The 7,500-nt window shown below is 37.1% G+C and overlaps 1 pseudogene; it reads left to right on the top strand.

Annotated features, from left to right (window-relative positions):
- LOC138013392 (uncharacterized) overlaps positions 1-848 on the top strand; it is a 4,427-nt pseudogene extending 3,579 nt beyond the window's left edge.
- The last annotated feature ends 6,652 nt before the right edge of the window (positions 849-7,500 follow it).

The following is a 7,500-nucleotide window of genomic DNA, read 5'->3' as shown; positions in this document are numbered from 1 at the left end:
TTAAAGTTAAATGCCAACCTCTTTCCAACTCCACGGTCTTTTTGGTTGAAGACATTTGCAGGAAAGTAATTCTCTATCCAAATGATAACAATTTGTTGACAGTAGTTGATTACATGCGACATTTCAAGCAACTTCCATATCCATTAATTGTGCCTGTATATCCTGAGGTAGGTGACATGATACTTATTCAGGGGGAATCCAATCAAGACATCTGGCATGGACACATTCAAAGTGTTGATTTTATTAACAAGACAGTGGATGTCTACTTCTATATCCCAAGTTTGAGATTTCCTAATGGTAATGTGTATGTAAGAGAAATTCGTGGCAGAGGTGCAAGGAACACTGTGGCCTGGGGATCAATGATCTCAATTGCTGAAGGCTGCTGGGATAGCGCCTCAACCTGGATAAAAGCAATTCAGAGTTAAATAAGTGCATTATCTCAATGTTTTCGACATGTACACATTTATTTGAATATGTACTCATGCATAAAAGCAGTCGTGTAGTGGTCGTAAAAGTTACCATGCTGTGTGCAAGTGCATTGCTCAAAAAGTCAGAACAAAAAACATCTGATTAGACAGTTTAATATGCAGTATTAATGGATGTTTCTAAAAGTCACAGTGCTTTTTGGTGAGCTTGTAGTGTGAGTCAGATCATATTGGAAATTTTGGGACTAACTTCAGAATATTCTCATAGCATTCACAACTTTGGTATGGGTCCTACATGTAGGTAAAAATCCTGGAAAGTCAAGAAATTTTATTTTTGACATTTTCATGGACTGGAAAGTGCTGGAAAAAGGCTGTAAGTCATGGAAATCTCGAAACTCAAGTAATAAAGTTTTTTGAAAAATAGCTGTCCTTAATATTTTTAGTAATGATTTATTGCTTTGACCACATCATTTTTACCATTTCTGAGAGGGAATAAACTGTGAAAAAGATTTTACTGGGAATAAATTAAGGCAAATATTTCTATTATTTTCACCAGCTTGAGGGTAATATGGGGACAAATTCCCATATTATTAGAAAAAATTGGGAAATTTCTTGGGGGATGCTCTCATATTACTCACAACAATGGGAACAGTATGATGAATATTCCCATATCTTTAACAACTAGGGAATTGCATGGGGAAATTTCCCATGTTATTTACATTGTTGGGAATTAGATGGGGAAATGTTTCCATGTTGTTCACAACTTCAGGATTTACTTCGGGAAGTGTTCCCATATTATTCACAACTTTGGGAATTACTTTGGGAAGTATTCCCAAGTTATTCACAAATTTGGGACTTACTTGAGGAAATGTTCCCAAGTTATTCACAAATTTAGGAATTCCTTGGGGAAATGTTCCCATGTTATTCACAACGTTGGGAATTACTTGGGAAAATGTTCCCTTGTTATTCACAACCTTGGGAATTACATGGAAAATATTCCCAAGTTATTCGCAAACTTGGGAACAACTTGGGTAAATGTTCCCATGTTATTCACAATTTTGGGGATTACATGGGGAAATGTTCCCATGTTATTCACACATTTGGGAATTCCTTGGGGAAATGTTCCCAAGTTATTCACAAATTTGGGAATAACTTGGGGATATGTTCCCATGTTATTCACAACATTGGGGATTACATGGAAAAATGTTCCCATATTATTCACAACTTTGGGAAATACTTGGAGAAATGTTCCCAAGTTATTCACAAACTTGGGAATTACTTGGGAAAATGTACCCATGTCATTCACAAAATTGGGAATTACATGGAAAATATTCCGATGTTATTCACAAGTTTGGGGATTACTTGGGGATAAATTCCCATATTATTCACAATGTTGGGAATAAATTGTTGTACAGTCACAACATTTTCCCAAGGTTGGGATACCAAACACAGTAAAACTTGTTTTCCAAAAAAATCCCAGTTGGCGGATCCTAAGGGTCGACAACTTCCCAAAAGTATCCCAAAAAAGGAATTTCATGTCCCAAATATTTCCCAATAATGGGGAAATTTCCCATTTAATTCCCAAATGGGAATCTTAAAAAGTTCCCTGTGTATGACTAAAGATAATTTGTGATTGTTGAAAAATAAAAGAATTAGTGCTGTTGTTCACAACAACAATAATTGTTTTGTCAATGTATGTGTTGATGACAGCAGTTATTGCTGACACAATCATACATTGTATGAACAATAGTATGTCTTAATTAAGCACCCAACCCAATACAAAACAGCTGATCATCAGAAGCATTCTCACAATTAAAACCACAGTCTGACCAGAACCAACAAAGTTTTCTTAGTCAGAGAAAAAAAAACAATAGTAAAAGCCTGCATATACGAACATATATATATTTTTTGTGTGGCAAAATAGGGATACTTGGAAATTCAGACTTAAAGTGGGTTCTTGACAAGGTCCTAATTCTATGTAAGAGATATAGGTATTGATTGCCAGAAAAATAAATATTCGCGATCTCAAAGTCAAACTCCTTGGTTAAAGTGCTTATTGCAATTTAACTGTTACTCACATATAGAACCTGCTTGATTTTAGTTCCCTAAACAGGGTTTTGTATAATTATGCCAAAAATCTGCAAACAGGTTCTTACAAAAGGGTCTCTTTTGTATACTTTCAAACGTGTCTGGAAAACCAAAGGAAATTTGTCATAGCCAGACCTTTAAGTGATTACATTCAAAATAAATATATCATTTTGGCAATTTAATGTGGGAGGTTGTTTCACAGTGTCTCTACGATGCAAATTTTGCATGTCCTTTTTTCTTTAGATTTTGAAAATAGACATACTAAATAGGTATCATGCCAATTTTTATCTCAAAATTCCCACGAAAAGTATGATTATTGTAACGTTGTTTTTCGGTTTTCGCTGTCCGCCATTACTCGAACAGCAGATGACCGTGAGCGAGGAAAAGGGTTGGGTCTATCTGGATCGCCTGGGGCTGACGTCATATGCGTAACGCTCAAAATAAACGCGGCTAGTTTCCCATGCCGTCTATGAGATGTGAGAGATCGCCGAGTTGCTTTTTGCTGATATTATATACATTACTCCCTGATCGACTTGTTCGCTTTGTCAAGCGCCCACGAAGCGATGTGCGTATGACGTCACGAGCCAAGTCTTGTGTGAAGACTGCTTACAAAATAATCGCAGGCTTCTCCAATGCCGTCCGAATAATGGAAGACAGATTTTTAGCGGTTTTTGGGTGGCTATTTCACGACTTATCCCGCTTCTATCGTTCCAAATTGAAATGCATTGTATTATTTTGAACATATTGACTTAATTGCGGTTGAAAAAATTCGAAAAGAAAACCAAAAATTTCGTCGTAGTGGCACTTTAAAAAATGCAGAAATTGCTCCCTAAAGTTATGGAATAGTTGTTAAAAGCTTAAACTTCATGAAAGAAAGCATTCTCCCATTTTGGTACAACTTGCAACGAAATTTGTCAAACTTTATAAACATTTCTTAGCCAACCTTGAATGTTTGACTTAATGTTCAGCCTAACAATTTTAAAAATTCATATTTTAATCCATTTGCATCCACGCTGCCTTTTGCCATCCTTTGCCATCCTTTGCCATCCTCACATGCACATGGTTCTTATCATTTGACAATGTCTATTTAATTCAAACTAAAGTAATTAACTTTGGGGTTTCCTTATTTTGGGCTGAAAATTTTAGCGTATGGAAACCATGCTAAAAGCATGGCACAACCCTTACTATCTGTATTATTTTTTAGTGCTATTAAAAGAGATTTCTTAAATCATAAAATAGTAAAAACGAACGATAATATCGGACGTTTCGGAGTAGTCATGACTCCATTATCAAGGAAAAATGTTTGATGATGCAAATTACAGCATTTAAAGCGATATGAAGCGAAAATGGACGTAACAAGGTGCGAAGATTATAAAAATACTTTCCCATGAGTAGAGTCTGATTGCACGTTGAGATTTGGCTTTAAAGTTCTTATAATAAGCATTTCGTACAATAAACAGTCAAATTTGTTCCTGCATTTCTTGAGCACTTCAAAGTGTCTCAGCACGTCCTGAGGGATTGTCCCGTGCATGTTTGTTATCTGCTTTCTGGCTACAAAGACTGGTTTCTATGTTAACACAAAAACAGAGACTTCGCAGGAGTTGTCGAGAGTAATAAATCGTCTTTCTAACGAAATAAATTGAATTGAAATACGTGCAAATTTTTCTTGATTCTTACCTTGTGTTTGAGGAAAGCACCAGGCCGATCCCGTGGCTGCCTACACGAATCTAAGGATCTGTAAACAAAAATAGTGCTGTTAATTTTGTACAATTCGTTGGCTCAATTTGCTTCAACTGTAAAAGATCATCACGCACTTGACTAAAACCAAAAAAAAAGCATCAAACATGGTCTTGCAACGAGCACGTGTTTTTAGACTGTAGTAGCCACATGTTGTGGGTAGGTGGGGGAACTGGCCTCATTCACATAACTGTTTTCTTGTTCTGTTTTATCGTCATAAAGAAATTTAAGAAAAGAAAAAACTACTGGCAAGTGCTGGGAAATCTGAGGGCATTGACCCGCATTCAAAGGATTGAACCTGAACTTGGCTAGCTGCATGTTTTTCCCCTTCAGGCATACGGTTTACTGCTTCATTGCTCATGTCTTGCAGATTGTCTGCAAAAACCTTTTAGCACCCAACTACAACCTCACTTTGTGGCATTGGGCCTTTGAATCGCTTACAGGACGGTGTGGTTTCCTTCCTATACTGTGACAGTCTTGTTTACCCCCTAGATTGATTTAGGTCAAATTTAAATTCGGTTTCTTAGCACTGTAATACTCCAAAAACTGTGAAAGCAAGCCCGTTTTTTCACATACAGCTAGAGTATGGGAACAGATTCTGGATGATTTCATCCATGTACAAGAACATTTCACAACTGTTGAGAGAGTCCTACCGCACTCCACGGAATGAAACACACGCGAATTACTACAAAGGTAGTGAAAGGTTCCGGCAATTCTACTGTTCTAGAAAAAGATCAACTCTTCTACTTGAAAAGAGCAGAAAAATTAACTTTCTGCATATATTTTTAATAGAACATAATGCAAAATTTTTGCAAAAGAGTAAAAAAGGCGGGTATTTTGACGTCAATATTGTCCACTTTTCATGCATTTTTCACTTTACAATACGAAACTTTAAAGCGCAAAAAAGGTACCTTTTTTTCAGTTTGAAGCTTTCTCTTCAAAAGCGCGAAAAAGGTACCTCTTCTGTGGTTAAAAACGTTCCTATCAAAAGAGCAAAAAAGTTACCTTTTTTGCGGTTGGAAGCGATGTTCTCATAAGTGTGAAAAAGAAACCTTTAAAAATAAACGGCGTTTTCAAACTATATTTCATAGCCGTTTCAAATTCTACTGATTGACAGATAGCAACCGTTTAGCGCCATTTGTTTTGCTTGAATTGACTGACTCACTAGTCAAGAGACAAATATGGAGGAATATATGGAAAGCAATGTCACTTTAATAAGGAATCTCATTGAAGACAATAAAACTTACAAACATGTCAGTGAAATTCTCAGACAAAACTTTCCAGAAGTAACAAGAGGTTTTTCAGAAAGAAACGTGCGATTGTTTTGTGCTAAATATGGGATAAGACGACTGAACAAATACGAAGGGGATTCCATCGTTCAGGATTGCGTGAACGAGGTAAGCTTGTTTTTGTTTTTGCATTTTTTGTATCAGTTTGTTTGAATAGGGACGTTCCATTGTTATTCGTATCTCCCCCTATGGAGGAGCAGATTTCTACCACCTCGCTCTTTTGTCGGAAAAAATCTTTTCCTACCCCATCATTTTTGTCGGTCCCTTTGGAAACGGATTCCTACTAGTTGTCTGCGGAGGATACTCATCCATGGGGAAGGGGGAACGGAATAAAAGTGGAACGTCCCATACGTTTTCATGTATGAACGATTGTCTGAATATGTGTCTTTAAACTTTAGGTTGGCCCGACGTACGGACACAAAATGATGACAGGTTATGTCTGCAGCAAAGGCTTAGGTTTTAGCGGCAATCAATTTTCAAAATCGCTGAGACGCGTGAATCCAGTGACTCATTCCAGTGTACTACCTAGTACTTTGGGTTCCTTTAAGAATTTCAACTAAGTGGGGTCACAATACCCACGACTCAAACTAAGGAAGAACTTACTTTTGTGCTGCAAAGTTTGACGAAAACATTTTTGAAATGTTCCTCTTCATGAGGAACCAAAACCCAACATATTGTTTCTAAACGTAACTCAGTCAACATTCAAACGAGCAAACTATTTAAGTGAAATCAAAGCATTGGGCGAGCGTAGAGATCCTCTTCATCTCCGACACCATAAGGAATGGTGTCTGTGTCACTTCCGGCTCCCAGCTCTTCTCCACTGTTAGGGACAGGGGTTCGTATCAAATTGCAGATCTCTTGCAATAAAGGTATAACCACGTAGTTCATAGAAGTACGACACAAGGGGCATTGTGAAGCATTGGTGCTAGAAGCATGCCATTGCTCAACACAAGGGATGCATCCTATAAAAGCGTAGCAGGACGCACACGCTGTAGTGGGCAAACACACGGTATTGAAACAAATGGAACACTTAAAAATTGATTTCACTACTTTAGCAACTTCTTCCGGAATTCCTGCTGAGACTTGTCTCGATAGGTCGCTCAGAAGATGATGAAACAGGGCGGGTATCCACAAAGTCGTCCTCTTCGTCTGAATCATCAGACACGATTCTTTGCAACTGTTCCAGGATATCTCCTGTTTTTGCCCTTTCCCTTTCCCTTTCTTAGGTTTGCCATTTCGCTCTTTTTAGCCACCTCTCCAAAATTGAGAAGACACAAGGATAAGACCAGAAAATATCAAGGGTCATAAATTTATTTGAAGTCATAAATTTAAAGACTGATGGTTTATGTAATAGGCTTATGAAACAAAATGTTTATAATTCAGGGGTACCCAACGTCAATTTTCGGAATATATCTGTTCAGAAGACGATCTGAGATCTAGAATTTTTGGAACATTTCTTGTAAAAGGTCTTGTTGCCTGCCTCTCCTAGGATTTTCGAACATCTAAAAATGGTATAATTGCCCATTTTTAACGGATTTTTACCCTAAACAAGCCTTTTTTCTGGCTGAAATTTTCGAAAAGGTAAGTTTTGATACCTATAATTTTTGGATCACTAGACTTTCAGCCGGGAAATCCGAACAGATGAAAAATTTTTAGGGGATAAAAATATGCCTATATCTACAGCTTAAATACCAAAATATGTTTAACAATACTATGTTTAAGTGGTTTTGAACTATATTCTCGTTGAGTGCCCCTGATAATTCACTATCATCAAAACAAATAAGAACTTGAACGCTTTCCTGAGTTGCTAAGCTACTGCATCCTTCAAATTTGATTTCTTTCCCTTTTTCGTCATACCTTGTATATGTTCTTATTTTGTTCCTTTTTGGTAGTAGCTGCAGTTTATACGGAATCAAATTAACATCCAAGTTGTTTTGCATACAAGTTGTGCACTATTTGTC

Source organism: Montipora foliosa, chromosome 8, assembly GCF_036669935.1.
Source record: "Montipora foliosa isolate CH-2021 chromosome 8, ASM3666993v2, whole genome shotgun sequence".
Taxonomy (NCBI): domain Eukaryota; kingdom Metazoa; phylum Cnidaria; class Anthozoa; order Scleractinia; family Acroporidae; genus Montipora; species Montipora foliosa.
The sequence above is the reverse complement of the archived record's forward strand: the minus strand, read 5'-3'. Positions and strand labels throughout refer to the sequence as shown.